This window comes from Chiloscyllium punctatum, chromosome 32 (genome assembly GCF_047496795.1).
Source record: "Chiloscyllium punctatum isolate Juve2018m chromosome 32, sChiPun1.3, whole genome shotgun sequence".
Lineage (NCBI taxonomy): Eukaryota > Metazoa > Chordata > Chondrichthyes > Orectolobiformes > Hemiscylliidae > Chiloscyllium > Chiloscyllium punctatum.
The window spans coordinates 29,830,577-29,848,810 of NC_092770.1; the positions used below are offsets into that span (position 1 = coordinate 29,830,577).

Here is an 18,234-nt window from a genome sequence, read left to right on the forward strand (position 1 = left end):
TCTCACTATGAGGAAGGATGTGGAACTTTAGAGAGGGTGCAGAGGAGATTTACTACAATGTTGCCTAGACTGGAGGGCGTGTCTTTTGAAGAAAGGTTGAGGGAGTTAGGGCTTTTCTCATTGGAGTAAGGGAGATGAAAGGTGACTTGATAAAGGTGTACAAGATGATGAGAGGCATAGATAGATTAAATAGAGACTTTCTCCCCCCCCCCCCCCACCCCCACCCCCACCCCCACCCGAGGGCAGAAACAGATATCACAAGGGGGCATAATTTTAAAGGTGATTGGAGGAAGGCTTAGGGAAGATGTCAGAGGCTGGTTCTTTACACAGAGTGTCAGGTGCATGGAATGCACTGCCAGTGGTGGTAGTAGAGTCAGATACATTAGGGACATTTAAGCCACTCTTGAATAGGCACATGGATGATAGTAAAATATAGGGTATGTAGGTTAGTTTGATCTTAGAGTAGGATAAGAGGTTGGCACAACATCGAGGACCGAAGGGCCTGTATCGTTCTATATTCTACATTCAACCACTAGCAGCTTGTAGTGGTTTAGTTTATCCCTACCATGTGAAACTTAACAAGAAGCTGTTGAACAAGATTTAGTTTACTGAATATCAATAATCAGATATAAGTTACATTAGTAAAATCAACATGGTTACAGAGCTCACAGGGACACTTAGGATATAGCTCTTCACTGAAATCCTAAACATCCTCCCAAGACAAGATGACGTAAGTAGATGATGCATAGGGCAGCTCAGTGGTTAGCACTGCTGCCTCACAGCAACTGGAACTCCGGTTTGATTCCAGCCTTGGGTAACTGTGTGTGGAATTTGCACACATTACCCCTTTCTGTGGGGGTTTCTGCCAGGTGCGCCAGTTTCTTCCCACAGTCCAGGGATGTGCAGGTAAGGTGGATTAGCCATGGCAAGTTATGGGGTTAGAGTGGGGGTTGCATCTAGATGGCATACTCTTGAGGGTCAGATGGACTTGATAGACCAAATAGCCTCTTTCTGCAGTCTCCAATATTAACCCTGTCACACCATTAGCTAATGTAACATTGCACACTAAACCTTTTCCCTTACTGTTAACATTTATACTTTTATGTATATATTTGGATTTACCATGAAGTATTTCTCCCCAAGATCGAACTTTAAAAATTAAAATAATCTGGTGGTTTCATAAGTTTTCCAAAAGACTTTCTTGGGACTTGGAAGCAACGTTGCCCCAAATGTTTTTTCCTCTCCTGTGCAGAACTCCACGCTCCGTATATGACAGTAAATCATTGTGTGTGAAATGTCAGAGCAGCTGTGCACGTGTGCAGTATATAGGAATGCTGCAGGAAGACTGATAAGTTTTTGGCTTGAGAACTGCTAACCTAGGTTCCATTCTGACCGTATATGGTTCGTAAGTCTTTCTCCAAGGAGGAGCTTTATCTCGGAAGTCATTTGCTGAGGACTCTGTTCCTACGAAGCCAGGTAGTCAGTCCAGTACTTTATATGGAAAACCTTTAATCTTCTGAATTTCTTTCACATAGGAACTCTTCCCTATAGAATCAGGTAGTGGATATTGTTCTGAATCTTTGGACATCGGTTGTGCCATTTCAGTGTTGGCTTCCATGACACCATATGGAGCCCATCTTCAATCCATGTAAGCAAACGTACATTCTCAAACTTTTAATATATTAAGGGTAAAGTTTGCAAACTCAACTTCACTTTGTAAATTAAATTGAACATCATTTACCTTCTGTGGTTATCTTACTGCAGAACTCAATGTCTTCATATGGTCAGTCATGCTACACAAGTGCTGCAGCTGATTTACTTCTGTCACAGATACAATAATTCTTCCTTGGAAGACAATGAATTGAAATATTCCATTTTGGACATCAACAGTGGTGCTGTGGCTTCGGTTTAACTTAACTGCCTGGGATTTCCCTACTGTAGACATGTCTTACACAATGGTGGCAATTGTCTTCAGCTAGAAACTTTTTTTTTTATTATTTATTTTATGTAATTGTTTTTTTAAAACTTTACTGAGCTCCAATGCTTGTTCACTTCCTAGCTGAACCTCTGCTCTGGACTGCACCTACAAACTTTTGACAAATCTGTAACTATCAGGTATGACTAGCACATAAGCACCATAGAAGCAAATGTGCGCTATCAAGTTGGTGGTAAAAATTATTTTTACTATTAAATGTTATTTTCCCTTTGATGAGCTTTCCATTGTTCCCTCCACAGGATCTCTCACTGTTCAGCTGCTTCACTGTCCGTATGAGTAGTTCTTAGAACTAAAGTATTTAAGCTGTAAATATCCAGTACAGCTCCCAGGTCCACTAGAGTTCTCATTATATCTACCTTGTTAGATGATACAGCTAAGCTGAATTCCAATCCCATCGCTGTCACCATGCTGTGTTTGGTTTTGAACAACAAACTACTGGCAGCTGGTGGTTGGGGTATTTTCCCGCCACAAAGAGTCTCTCAGTAAGAAGAGGCTCTCTTTGGATAGTTATTGCATGTTAGTGATCAGATACAGGACACATTAGCAAGATCAGCATTGTTACTAAGATAACCAGGAGACTTGGGATATATGTGTCTTCATGTTACAAGATCTCAGCTGTTTTACCTTATCCCAACCAAGCCACTTTGCACAAAACTCCATCCAGTTTAATGATGCCAGTCTCTAACATTAATACTTGCAGAACCATTACCTCAGTTTCCAAGCAACTCCAGAATGCAAGCCAGTACAATAAATCGATTTGTAATCTACCAAGGATATATTACTGGTGCTGTTGTCATTTGACTGTGTAAGTAGACATCAGAAATACAACAAAAACTGATTAAACATTTTAGGAAAATTGGCGGGTTGTCAGCTATGGTTATGTTATCTCTGAAAAGATTGTTAGGTTGAAGTCCCACTCCAGGGAATAGAGAAATGAAAATTACTGAAAGGGAACTGGACTATCAGAGGTGCCTTTGGCTTTGTTTTTTCCTCTTGGGTAGACATATAAAAAAATGTTCCAAAGCACCATTTTGAACAGCAATAAATTATCACTCATGCCCTGGTCAATATTCATCCCTCATCATCCAGAAAACAGATATCATTATTGAACTGCCATCTACGGAAGCTTATTGTGCCCAAATTGACTGCCATCTTTCCTACAACAGTGATCTCACACTCAAAAAGTAATTCATTATTTGTAAAATATTTCTGGTCATCCCATGGTCATGAAAAAAGTGTTAGGGTAAATGAAAGTCTGCCTTTTTTTAATATACATTCTAAGCACTGAGCTATGCTTATGAAACAGTCCGGTGTTTTTGATCTCTTTCCTTCAGATTTGCAAGGCGTTTGTGCATTGATTATACCTTTGCTTAATTTTTGTTTGGAATAGAAACACTGAAGATTATTGTAATAAGGTCTGGTTCAGTGATTTTAAGAACATTCACAATCATTAGTTTTGCATTATCCGTTGACATTTGAGAACTTGCATTTTAAATTAGTGGCACATGAGCTTTGGTATTTGGGGTACAATAAAGGGGTTCAATGGTTAACTTGTTAGTTTTCTGGAGCTGTGATTTATTTTGAAACATACAATTAGGAGAGAGATACTCCTGGATTCGAAATGTAAAAGTGTTTTTATCAGGAGTGTTTTAAGGAAGGACAGAGTAGATGTTAAAGATGATCAGTTTGCTTTCAGTTCAAAGCATGATGAATTTTATCTTTGCTCAGGGGTAAAGCACATAACAGGTAAGATATAGAAGAATTAGGCCATTTGGAACAGAGTCTGCTCTGCTATTTGAATAAAGTTTGAAATCATCCTGGTGGAAATTATATATAAAGGACATGGCTTTCCTGGAGCAAAGAGTTCATTCAGGAAAGTTAGAAATAGGTTACCTCAGTGAAAGGGTTTATATTGAAAATTCCAGACCAGAATTATTTCGTTAGTACTCTGAAGGGATTATTTGAAGTTGAGAAAGTCTAAGCTCATTTGTACTAATACTCAAAGAAGAGAGACTATAAAAGACTCTCAAGATGGGGAATTTAAAGCAACAATCAAGTCAAGCCCATAGGTGTGATAGAGAAGGGAATTATTTCTGGTCTTTTAGTACCGTAAAAGGATGCTGTTGGAATAGCTGGAATGTTGTATTTGACTGTGCATTCAGAAATCTTTCAATTTTTTAATATTAAGTAGTTTACTTTATTCCATTTTCTTCTCATTCCTTTTGAGTAGTAACTTAGCTTAATTGCCAAATTCAAATCTGCAGCACTGTGGGTTTGTGTCTCAGTGGAAGATAACCTTGTTACATGAAGAAAACAAGCAAAGTACAATTGATCACAGCAGATTTGTGTTTAGGATCTCACTTGTCTAGTAATAATATTAGCTGGCATCAAAACATCTGCATTTCAGAACTTTAAACATCTCCAGCTTTAACTGCTTCTCAAATCAATGGACTTTTTGTTTTGTAGTTTTATTATGATCTACAAGGGCACTCAAGGCAACCTCCATGTGAGATACAGGTGACCCATACAATGTAATACGAAATGTTTCATAACAAGAACTCAAAGTTCAATAAATTGGCAATGACTTGATTTTACTTCAGGTGCCATGGAGACTCTTGTCACTTACTTTACGCTGTAAATTTGTCATGCCATCTCTATCTCTCAATCACTCATGCTTGACCCAAGTGAGGCCAAGCATTCTTTAATTGAAGGCCAAGTTGATTCTCTTGGTCAATTAGCAACATATTGCCTATGAGGCCCTGAAGAAATAATGTGTTTTGTGTCACTGTTGGATACTTGGCAGCAATTTCTGCTGAATATTTTTGCTGCATTTTTAATGAAGACTCTTAAGTTTTACACAGGGGATTTTAAATCCATCAGAAAAGACAAGCTACACAATACACAACCATTAAATGCAGTCAAACCCTTTTGATAAAATATGAAGGCAGATATGTTTATACTGTCACACAGGAAACATATTTTATACAAAATGTCGAACTTGCAGCTGATTAAAAATACAAGAACTGTAGAAGTCAAATTTATTATTATTGTGATTACCTACTTCAGCTATCAAAACCAGTGTCCATTATGCTAATGCGTATGTGCTGATTTCAAATCCGTCAAGATACATTCTACACTTGTCCTTAATGTGTTTCAATTATAATAGTTTGAGAATGAAGCATAACTAAAAAAATTGCAATTCTTAGGTTGTGCTTCTTCATCTTAAGACTGTAATAATCTCCAATATATGCTAATTTAACCATAAAAGCTACCTGAATGATATCTAAATGGAGAATTCACGGCAGGTTTATGTGAACTGCACATAGCATGCAGCAAGTGGCAGCTGGTGATCCCACTTAAATGCCAAACAAAATGAAAGGATATTAATATTTATATGTGTTTAGCATAACTCAGTCACCAGATATGGAGGAAGATGATGCAGTTGAAAAGATCAGTACATTTGTGACAATACTCTCACTGATTGTAGAGTGAATGTATAACCACCTAACAAACAACAGTACAATGCAGGCAAGCAGTGTGCTGATTAACCTAGATGTTTGTCCATGTTCTATTAATGGTATTCTGTGCTCAGAGTTGAATTCAACTAAGTAGGTGCTAGTTAATTGCTCATTTTCTATTGCACCTAGGGTCTTGTATCCGTTGCATTTTCGGCAGGATACAAATGTCTCAATACCTACTTCTCCCAGTGCTTCAATGGAATAATTCAAGCTCCCAACACGCAAATCGAAGAATACACACAAAGCAGTGCATAACAACTTTAGATGGCTTGAAAATGTTGGATGCTAGCTAGAGAACGTTCACAGCAAAAAAAAACTCTGTATTATGGTCTCAAAAGATCCATTAAAAGAAAGAGTTGCGTTTAGAGTGCATTTTGTGACTACAGGATATTCCAGAGCAAGGTCAATATGGTTTGATGACAGGGGAATGGTGATTGACAAACTTAGTGTTATTTGAGGAAGTGACAAACTGGGAAAGGAATAGATAAATTTCCAAAAGTACATAAAATGGCTCTTGTACAAGATAAAAGGATTGGCTAAATCACAGGAAACAGACATGGGTCATTTTAACTTGGCAAACTGCAATAAATCGACTGTCAAAGCAATCGATGGTGGGGCCTCAACAATATACAATTTAATGAAATTTAGGAAGGAACTAAATAGTTAAATTAGTCAATGTTACAAAATAAGAAGAAAAGCAAACTCGGAGTGTTAGTTTGATTTATTGATCTTTAATGTACTGAGACACAGAGAAAAGTATTGTTTTGTATGCTATAGAAGCAGATCATACTATACAAAGTGCATCAGGGTAACAGAACAGAGTGCAGAATACAGTGTTACAGCCACAAAGAACGTGCAGAGGGAGCCAGGGAGGGGGCAGTTGGGGAGATTAACACTAACATTTCAGAGGTCTATTCAAAGTCTGATAACAGCGAAGAAGAAGCAATATGCACAAGATTCTGAGGAGGACTCCAACACATTCTCAAGAGTTATTAAGGATGGGCAATAAATGCTGGCCCAGGTAGTAATGCTGATATACCATGAATTAATACATTAAAAACCTGCAATTTTAAAGAATTTCATCAATGAGATGTGAGCTTCGCTGGCTGGGCTAACATTTATTGCCCATGCCAAGTTACAAAAGAGGTGATTGTGAGCTGCCTTCTTAAACCAAGATGCGGAGGTGCCAGTGTTAGACTGGGGTGGACAAAGTTAAAAATCACACATCAGGTTATAGTTCAACAGGTTTATTTGGAAGCACCAGCTTTCAAACTGCTGCTCCTTCATCAGGTGATTGTGGTGTATAAGATCATAAGACACAGTTGCTTAATCTTTTGCTATAAATTCTGAAATGATATATTGAACAAACCTGAATTGTTAAGTCTTTCATCTTTTAGGATGGGTTGCAGGTTTTGTTCATTAATGTGTAAACCCCAGAACTTTTTTTTAAAAGTCACCTTCTTGAGATAATTTAAGTCTTTATAACAAAAGGTGACATCTCAGCTCAGACAATGCATTAAAGGTTGAGGTCAGAGGCTGTCTGTATCCCAATCTTGAGTCAGATTGGTTGTATTCCCAAAGTAGAATTTATAAAATTATTACACTTATTGACAGCCTGCAGATTGTATTTTGCTCAAAAAATGCACAATGTATATCTCCAAATCATCAGAGAAAATAACCCTGTTCTTCTTCAAGTAGTGATGTAAGATTTTTTTGTCGCATACCCAATAGAGTAGTTGAGACTAAGGTTTAACGTTTCAGCTACAAGATGATACCTCAACAGTTCACCACTCTCTCGATAATAAACTCAAGTGTAAGTAAGAACTAGATGCTCAAGTCTCTCAACTAAGACCTGAACCATCAATTATTTGTCTCTAAGGCCAGTGTACTACCCCCTGAGCCATAGCTGATAAATCTGAGTAGGTTCCTGTGGTTTTTCACCTCTTTTTAAAACTAAACCTGTGCTTTCTATTCATTGAACTTAATGAGCTGCCAAATGCAGTGGCAGATCATCCTGCCCAATTTTATAACTTGGGCATTGAGGCAATGGGCTCAAATTTTAGATTAACTACAAACATCAGATTCAGAGGGAAAAGTAATTCTGAGATCTCTCTGGAAAATTAAGGATGTCCCCACAGACAGTAACTGCTAAGACCTAGAAAAGAGGTTAAAATAGAACAAGCATTGCACAGGAAATAGTTCACTTTTTTTCATTTTACTATACTCAAATCTTTTGTACAATTTCATTGAAAGCTTGTATTGAATTGCAACCAATTCATATTGTTAAAAACTGACAGCAATTTGCTTTTCTATTGTATATTTACCACAAACTGTGCCAAAACATCTCAAACAGATCTAAGAAAAATAAATGCTGACCTAGCAAGAAATACTTTAGGAGTAGCAAAGTTTAGATTGACAAGTTGGCTTTTAAAGATGGTTTCAGAAAGGAGGAACTGAAGTCTTCAGCAGACAGATACGGGGAGGGGGTTCCAAAGAAAGGGTTTCAGATGTTTAGGCTCTAACAGCAATATCAGAATGAAAAGGAATAGGAAAGGTGAACAGAAGGTCACCGATAGAGAAGTGGATCACCTGGGGAGAGGTATAGGATTAGTGATACTAAAGTGTCACAGAGTGATGGAGGAAATATGACAGCAAATACAAGATTTTTGATTTAAATGGGTTGGGTATGGACAGGTAACATGGGTCAGACATGACAGGGATGGGGTAAATGGGGCTGAGGAAATGCAATATTTCGGAACAGTACTTCTAATATCTTCAGAATTTTTCATTGGAAAGGATTCATGGTATGCACCTCATATTTCCTACTAGGTTTCAGCTTTACCAATCTTTGGGTCAGCTTATAAAAATTCTCAACGTTAGATTATTTTTGCTTTGAAACAATAGTTCACTTTTTTTTCATTTTACTAAACTTAAATCTTTTGTATAATTTCATTGAAAGCTTGCACTGAATTGCAACCAATTCATATTGATTTCAGTCACTGTGCAAGAAACTATTGCAATGCTTCAAGGAATACGTTGAAGAGGAGCTTGTCATCCACAAAACCACTCTGTTTAAACCAAAGGAATACAAGCAATTGCAGATGATACAGCATCAGTAAAAACATTAATGCAGCAGCTTTAGTCTCCTTCAGCATCAGAACGATAAGCCAAGCTACTTTATTCATGCCAGTGGCCCAATTAACTGTCTGAGTCTGTTCCTGGTTCAATATTGATGACCCTCATCATCTGTTAGCTGCATTGTTACCCTCTTCTATAATAACCACACAAAAGCAGAACAGAGCCAAGGTACAGCTGTGACAGGCTGTGTGAAGCAGCACTCAGAAGAACCAGGCAAAAAAAAAACCCAATGAACAGAAGGCATACTTTAAATTAGATATGATTAATGACTGGTCGACAACAGGCTGACCCTAATTAAATAACAGTGGTTAATTAGCAAATGATTTATGCAGATGAAGGCATTTAGAGATGTTGGAAATGGGATTTCTAATCAAAGTAATACATAGAGATAAAAATGCTGTGGATGGGCTTTTGTGCCAAGAGAAAAGGAAATCCTTTCTTCCATTTGACAATAAATATCTTAAACATGAAAACTTCTGTTCCAAAACAAATTCTCATAACTAGCAGAACATGAACTAGAAAGGGAATCCCCTGGATCCAAGAAAATTCCAGCAACTTCCAATTCATTGTCCAAGAGCAAACGTGCCTCTTCCACCAACAAAGCAGTTCAGGTTTGCTTATCGCACACAGAATGATTTTTTTAAAATCAATACAGAACAGTGGGGGAAACAGAGAGCTTGGTAACAATTTTGAAATATTAATAGCCAAAGAGCTTTTAACAACCATTAAGTGAACCCACACTAATTTCAATGCTGCCTTTTTGCTCAATTTGGCAACACAAAATGAAACATCTGAAGATCACGGTCACCATTGTGATATCTCTGTGTTATTGACACTATCAGTAGAAGATCAGCATACTTTAATGTACAAAAACATTGTTCTTTCATTCACTGAATGGGGATTCAAACTCACAACAGGTGAGTTTGAATCTTATCCAATCATCCAACCCATTAATAGTTCTAAATGAAACTGAATCATATTATCCCTGATTTCCATTTAACGTCAGCACAAATTTGTATTTGATTCAACCTCTAATTTTACTGTATTCCTAACTCATATTTGTTGTATTATTGTATTTGGGAAATGCTTATTCAAATATTCGTAACATGTAATGAAGATATTTTGGACCAAAGATCTGTGTACTAGAAAGAGCAAGTGCCACCCCCAAAAAAGTTAAACAATAATTGCAAATGCTTGAAATACTCAGCACATCAGGCAGCATCTGAGAAAGAAAAACAGAGCTAGTGAGCAGAAATCCCAGCCCCTGAACAACAACGGCAATAATGAGTCAGTTGGAAAAACATGGAGTAATCAAAAAAATAGATTCTTAACAGTGAGAAAAAAAGTTTAATTTTGCACTCAAGGTTTGAATGACAAAGGTGAGAAATGCAATATTGAGCAAAAGGCCTATTTGCATGCACTGCCATCTATCACCTACTCTTGCCTCAGTTAAGTGCAGTTTGCGATTTTTCCAGGCAGTGGAGAGAATCTAGATGATGACAATTCCCAACATGAAAGTCTGAGCAGATATCAGGTTACACCAGCTTACCGATTGTTCCTCTGAGCTTTCATCTTGGTCAACATTCCCAAACATCAGGATATATTCCATGGATAGCAATCACTGACATCATCATTGGGCAGCACAGTGGCTCAGTGGTTAGCACTGCTACTTCACAGCACCAGGGACCCTGGTTCAATCCCAGCCTCAGGCAACTGTCTGTGTGGAGTTTGCACATTCTCCCTGTGTCTGCATGATTTTCTGCTGATTGCTCCAGATTCCTCCCTCACTGTCCAAAGATGTGCAGGTTAAGTGTATTGGAAATGCTAAATTGCGCATAGTGTCCAGGGAAATGCAGGGATAGGGTAAGGGGATGGGTCTGGGTGGGATGCTCATCAATGGACCAAATGGCCTGCTCAGAACTCACCGCTATCTCTCATTGTTAATGTTGTTGCCAGGTCACTTCGCACTCAGGGACAAACACCCACCTCATGTAGCGGAACAAGGTGCATCTTGGGGCCCTTAGTTTGCTCTCGTAGTCCTCATCCACTTTGATGCTCAAAGTATCTCTGCCTTCCCTTGCTATTTTGTGCATTACCACATCATTCACAACTTAACAGCCTCACTGTGTCTCTTCCTTGCCTCACCTTGCCTTTTAGCACAGACATAAAGCAAGTCAGCAGTAATCAATCAGGGGTGAACATGTTACTGCATCATGCTATGTTAAGCACCAAACTGACTATGAAATATCCTTCATGTGTCAGGATAGGGTCAACATGCAGGCATCTCATGACCTTTCACTGTACCATGGACTACAGTGATGCAAATACTGATTACTCACTGTTGTAGTTCTGTTCGCCGAGCTGCGAATTTGTGTTGCAAACGTTTCATCCCCCGTCTAGGTGACATCCTCAGTGCTTGGGGGCCTCCTGTGAAGCGCTTCTGTGATGTTTCCTCTGGCATTTATAGTGGCCTGTCTCTGCCGCTTCCGGTTGTCAGTTCCAGCTGTCCGCTGCAGTGGCCTATAATAGTAGTAAGCCAAACAGAGAACAGCCAGGGAATTCCTAGAGGCATGGCACTCATCCACAGATTCTAACAAACACATCGACCTGGACCCAATATACCGGCCACTGCACCGGACAGCTGGAACTGACAACCGGAAGCGGCAGAGACAAACCACTATAAATGGCGGAGGAAATATCACAGAAGCGCTTCACAAGAGGTTCCCAAGCACTGAGGATGTCACCTAGACAGGGGACGAAACGTCTGCAACACAAACTCCCAGCTCGGCGAACAGAACCACAACAACGAGCACCCGAGCTACAAATCTTCTCCCAAACTTTGAACTTATTACTCACATCATTAAGGATCTATTTTGTTACTGATTATCCCCATAGAAGTCTGGTTAATCATGACGAGTAGACACAGCCACAGCTGGAGTGATCATTGTGGCTACTGTACATGAAAGGTCCAGAAAAATGGAGTGGGGAGCAAATGCATCAGCAAGCCCAGGACGTTCCGCAATCTCCAGTAACTGTTGTACAGCCTTCACATGAAAAGGCCTTCAGGATGAGATGGTGACACTGAAGGTACAGATGCGATTTCCTTCAGATGAGCAAGGCATGTCTTTGCCAGAGATGAAGGAGGTCCGAGGACACCATCACTGAACAATGTCACTTGCTGGATTAGGATTGGGAACTGAAGGGGTTGCTGGCCTTTCTATCCAGTAGTCATCAAGGTGACACAAGCACTAATTGTTTTTGAAAAATATAAATGACTGTTGCCAAGCAGCCACTGCTGACCTGTGTAGGGACTCTCAATCATCAACCCACAAACACAAAAACTGCTATCAATGCAATTTGTATCAGATCATACAGACTTCATCTTGTTTCCCCATGCCAATATCAGTACTGTAGCGTGGACAGTAGGCTTTGCCAACATAGTTGGCTTCAACCAGGTGCAGGGGGTGGTAGATTGTACTTATGTTGAATACAACTGAATTCATTGATAGAAATGGGCTCCATTCAGAATATGTACAACCCATTTTTCATTATCGGCACATCTTAGAAGTGTGTGTGAGGTACCCTGCAAGCTACTATGATGTCTTTGTCCTTGATCACTATCAGGTTCCTGCTTCATTTCAAGGATGCCTGCTTAGAGACAAAGGCTACACTCTACAATCATGGTCAAAGACTCCACTACGCAACCCCCGACTGAGGCCATACGTGGATACAATAAAGCCTACTAGGGTCATGGTGGAGCAGATAATAAGCCTAAAGATGAAGTTCCAATGCTTAGATTGGTTTTGGGAGACCTTTGCAGTAAAATCCAAGCAGACTGTGCCACACAATCCTTTCAGGCTATGCTTCGCAAAATTGCAGGAAGGAAAAGAGGGAATGTGATGAATGCTGCAGAGCTGGCAGAATGGCACAGAGGCAGCAGTCTTCCGAGGAGTGAGATGAGGACATTAAGCTGAGGAAAGATCACCTTCAGCATCATGGAGCTGTGCAGCATGGGTCACAATAAGTTTGACAGTACTTAAAATCGACAGCAGAGGTGAAGTGAAAGTTAATAGCCCTTGACATCAAGGCTGCATTTGACAGAGTGTGGCATCAAGGAATCCTAACCAAATCAACGGGAATCGTGGAAGTCTCACTGTTGATTGGAGTCACTTTGCACATAGGAGGATGGTTGGTGTCTTAGATCCAACCGTCAATCAACTGCTACAATGACCTTCCCTCTATCATAAAGGACAGAAGAATGTTTACTGATGATTGCGCAATGTTCAGCATCATTCCTGACTCCCGATACTGAAACAGTCCATGTTCAAATACACAAGATCTGACAATATCCAGGCTTGGTTTGAAAAGTGGCAAGAAACATTCACGCCACACAAATGCTAGACAACGATCACCAATAAGAGACAATCTAACAACTGGCCCGACATTCAATAATAGTACCATCACCGAATCCCATCCCATCAACATCTTGGGAGTTACCATTGACCAGAAAAAAACTCAACTGGACTCTCCATATAAATACAGTGACTACAGAGGTGGTGAAAAGCTAGGAATACTCAAGCGAGTAACTCACCTCCTGACTTCTCAAAGCACAAGTCAGGAGTGTGATGGAATACTCCCCGCTCCCTAGATGGGTGCAACTCCAAAACCATTCAAGAAGCTTGACATTGTCCAGGACAAAGCAGCCTGCTTAATTGACAACACATCCACAAGCATCCATCACCAATGCTCAATACACATTGGTGAATCTTGTATACAGTTACAGCAAAGATCCTTAGACAGCACCTTCCAAGCCTACAATCACTTCCATCTAGAAGGACAAGAGTAGCAGACATAAGGAAACACTAGGACCTTCAAGTTCCCCTCCAAGCCACTCACCACTCTGACTAGGAAATACACCACCATTCCTTCAGTGTTACTGGATAAAGTCTGATGTGGTCAAAATCCTGGAATTCCCTTCCCAAGTGCTTTGTGGATCTACTTATAGCACATGGGCTGCAGCAGTTCAAGATAGCAGCTCACCACAACTAGGGATGGGTAATAAATGCCAGCTAGGCAGCAACATTCAAGTCTGACAAACGAATAGAGAAAAAGCTGCTTTCTATTGATTGGAGTTGGGTGAATCATTCATTGTCTATATATTTGTTGTTGATCAAAGACTGTTTAGCCGCAGAAGGTCTATTTTTGTTTGTTACTGAAAGAAAGGAAGATTGAAGCATCACCTCCAACAACTTACCCACCAATGGCAGACTCACAGACATACTTCTCAGACATCTCCTTACAGCCGTTCTTCAATAAAGAAAGGCACAACATTAGATACTTTCAGTCCTCTGGCACCTCACCCATGGTTATAGATTATTCAAATATTTCTGGAAGGAGCCCTGTAATTTTCTCCTTAACTTCCCACAATGTACTGGGATACACTCGATCAGATCCTGGAGATTTATTCACCTTCAGAAGGTCAGTGTGGACTTGTTGGACCAAAGGGCCTGTTTCCACACTGTAGGGATTCTATGGATTTATGTTTTCAAAGGCCCATTTTCAAAATATCAATACTTATTCCCCCACATTCTCTAGTCTCCATTTCTCTATCCACAGAAAAAGAAATGCAAAATATTGCCTTAATATCTCTTGAGGTTCAACACAAGGATGACCTCATTGATTTTTAAGGGACTTACTTGTTCATTAGTTGCTCTTTTGCTCTTAATGTACTTGCAGAATTGCTTAATATTACTTTGTTTTAGGTGATCAATTTAAAAATCATTTCTTGTTATCAGTGCAGCAATTTCACCATCAAGAAATGTCCCAAGTTAAATTTAACAGAGAAAACAAAATCAGCAAAAGTGGCATAAAATTGGTGAAACGCACAGCCGTTTTCATTTTTAGGACAGATTTACCACTGCAAGTCAAACATGACAATATTGCTAATAAACACAATTTGGCCAATGATGTAACACACCGTTCATCAGAAGTATTTTACAATTGGATATCAAACAAGCAATCCAACAGTAAAATTAATATTCTGGTGGAGCAGCAAACAATTTCTAGTCAATTCAAGGCACAGCTCAGATACAGAGGCTCAAATCCAGGTGAACCAAGATAGTAGCTTTCCTCTTCCTAATATTGGTGCTTTGAAATAAATAAAATTGACAACCCCATCACCTCAGGAGATCTCCCACCCATAGCTTCCAACCTTGTAGTCCGGGAACCCCGATTCTACCTCCTTCCCAAGATCCACAAGCCTGACCATCCCAGCTGACCCATTGTCTCAGCCTGCTCCAGTCCCACCGAACTCATCTCCACCTACCTCAATAATGTCCTTTTCCCCCCAGTCCAGGAACTCCTCACATACGTTCAAGACACCACCCACGCCCTCCACCTCCTCCAAGACTTCTTTTTCCCCAGCCCCCAATGCCTCATCTTCACCATGGACATCCAATCCCTCTACACCTCCATCTGCCATGACCAGGGCCTCCAAGCCCTCAGTTTCTTCCTCTCCCGACGTGCCCAACAGTACCCTTCCACTGACACTCTAATTCATTTGGCTGAACTTGTCCTCACCAGTAACAATTTCTCCTTCAAATCCTCCCACCTCCTCCAGACGAAAGGGGTTGCTATGGGCACCCACATGGACCCCAGCTATGCCTGTCTCTTTGTCGGCTATGTAGAACAGTTCATCTTCTGTAGTTACACCAGCACCACTCCCCACCTTTTCCTCCGCTACATTGATGACTGCATCAGTGCCACCTCGTGCTCCCGTGAGGAGGTTGAGCAGTTCATCAACTTCACCAGCACATTCCACCCCGACCATCTCTGACACTTCCCTCCCCTTCCTGGACCTCTCCATCTCCAATGATGACCGACTTGACACTAACTTTTTTTTAAAAACGAACCCACAGACTCCCACACCTACCTGGATTGCACCTCTTCCCACCCTACTTCCTGCAAAAATACCATTTGTATTCCTAATTCCTCTGCCTCCAATGTATCTGCTCCCATGAGGACCAGTTCTACCACATAACACACCAGATGGCCTCCTTCTTTAAAGGCCACAATTTCCCTTCCCACTTAGATCAAAATGCCCTCCAACGCATCTCATCCACATCCTGCACCTCCCCCCTCAAACCCCACCCCTCCAACCAAAACAAGGACAGAATCCCCTGGTCCCCACCTTCCACCCCACCAACCTCTGTATAAACCGCATCATCCGCCAACATTTCCGCCACCTCCAAACGGACCCCACCGCCAGGGATATATTTCCCATCCCAACCCTTTCCACTTTCCACAAAGACCATTCCCTCCGTGACTACCTGGTCAGCTCCATGCCCCCCTCAACAACCCACCATCCCATCCTTGCACCTTCCCCCATCACCGCAAGAATTGCAAATCCTGCGCCCATACCTCCTCCCTCACCTCCATCCTAGGCTCCAAAGGAGCCATCCACATCCAAAGTTTCACCTGCACATCCACCAATATCATTTATTGTATCCGTTGCTCCCGATGCGGTCTCCTTTACATTGGGGAGACTGGACGCCTCCTAGGGGAGCGCTTTAGGGAACATCTCCGGGACACCCGCACCAATCAACCACACCGCCCTGTGGTCCAACACTTCAACTCCCCCTCCCACTCTGCCAGGACATACAAGGTCCTGGGCCTCCTCCACTGCCACTCCCTCACCACCCAATGCCTGGAGGAAGAACGCTTCATTTCCACCTTGGAACACTTCAACCCCAGGGCATCAATGTGGACCTCACCAGTTTCCTCATTTCCCCTTCCCCCACCTTACCCCAGTTCCAACTTTCCAGCTCAGCACCATCCTAATGACCTGTCCTACCTGTCAATCTTCCTTCCCACCTACCTGCTCCATCCTCCTCTCTGACCTATCACCTTCATCCCCACCTCCATCCATCTACTGTGCTCTTGGCTACCTTCTCCACAGCCCCACCCCCCTCCCATTTATCTCTCCACCCCGAAGGCTCCCTGCCCTTCACTCCTGATGAAGGGCTTTTGCCCGAAACATCGATTTTCCTGCTCCTCAGATGCTGCCTGACCTGCTGTGCTTTTCCAGCACCAATCAAAAATAGGACATGCTGAGTTAGGGCATGTGCGTGAAAACATAATGGAAATAGTGTTAATGAAACTTTGAAGGTAGATGAAGATGTAGAAAGACAAAGATTAAAAACAGCAGATTCTAGCTGTGGGGCCTAAAGAATTGGCAAAAAGAGGAGAGCTTTCTAAGAGGTGGAAAAGTGCATAGGCAACAAGAACTGGATCAGAACATTGGCAGTGGTATTGCAAGTCTGAAAAACTAGGACGAAATCAAACAAACCTTCTTTAAGGATCATCTCTAAAGTATCAATGTTCTCTCGAAGGATGGCAAAACTGTGTATAATACTCCAAACAGGTAAAAGTCACCACAGTCCCACAGGAGCATAGCACTGCTCTCTCAGAGACAGATGACTGGTGGTGGTTTAACCTGAGAGTCAGCACACACTGAAAAGTGGGGTACCTTCATGGTAACCTTAGCTGGTACAGGAACTGAACCTGCACTCTGTTGGCATTGCTCTACATCACCAATCAGCCTTCCAGCCAAATGTGTAATGTCTTGCTGGCAGGAGTTTAACATTAAGCCCAATCAGGTTCCTCAAGCTTAAAAACAACACAGCAGCCATTCTCCAGCTAAAAACAAAACAAGATTAGACTAGATTAGATTAGATTCCCTACAGTGTCAAAACAGGCCCTTCGGCCAAACAAGTCCACACCGACCCCCCCAAAGAGTAACCCACCCAGACCCATTTCCCTCTCACTAATGCACCTAAAACTATGAGCAATTTAGCATGGCCAATTCACCTAAACTGCACATCTTCGGACTGTGGGAGGAAACCCACACAGATACGGGGAGAACGTGCAAACTCCACACAGATAGTCGCCAGAGGCTGGAATCGAACCCGGGTCCCTGGAGCTGTGAGGCTGCAGTGCTAATTGGAAAAAGAATTACAGGACAGTTAAAGAACTGAATGCATGAATTTTCTGAAATGCCAAAAATACCAGGGAAAAGAATAAGCCAATTTAATGCCGACACTTCTGTCAACAACAGACTCCATAAACCATCTTCAAATTCAGAAATTGGCAATTACATTTGCCTGTGTAACAGTAACTATGTTTGTTGAAATATTTATTTAAAAAGACTTGCATTTTCTGCAACCTCAGGGCATCTAAAACAGCTTTATAACCAACAATTTTGTTCTGTTGTGTAGAGTGTGTTTAATTTAAGATACATTACGCTCATCAAGTCACACAAACACCACTGTAATAACATCTGGGTAATCTGCTTTCTGTATTGTCATTAGTTGGGGAATAAGTATTTGCCAGGACACAAGGGAGAACTCTGCTGCTTTCCTTCATAAGAGTCCTATGAGATATTTTATTATCGGCTATCCCTCACAAGCAAGGATGACTGTTTTCCAGGAGTCTGAAGGGGGCTGATTAAGCAGCTTCAAAATTGACAAACCTCATGGCAAAAGCTATCCTATACACCATGCGGCAGGTCTGGCTGTGTATTCC

The 18,234-nt window shown here is 41.2% G+C and overlaps 1 protein-coding gene and 1 long non-coding RNA gene across 6 annotated transcripts in view; one reads left to right on the forward strand and one right to left on the reverse strand.

Annotated features, from left to right (window-relative positions):
* Positions 1-18,234, reverse strand: part of tmem117 (transmembrane protein 117) — a 434,750-nt gene that overhangs the window by 234,582 nt on the left and 181,934 nt on the right. The window lies entirely within an intron of this gene.
* LOC140458013 (uncharacterized) overlaps positions 1-18,234 on the forward strand; it is a 135,657-nt gene that overhangs the window by 15,263 nt on the left and 102,160 nt on the right. Inside the window, exon 1 of one of the 3 annotated variants that reach the window (XR_011953432.1) lies at positions 1,535-1,648. The exons of the other annotated variants lie outside the window; for them this stretch is intronic. This is a non-coding gene — a long non-coding RNA (uncharacterized lncRNA). Of the gene's footprint in view, positions 1-1,534; positions 1,649-18,234 lie in introns of those variants that run through there. 3 annotated transcript variants of the gene reach the window in all.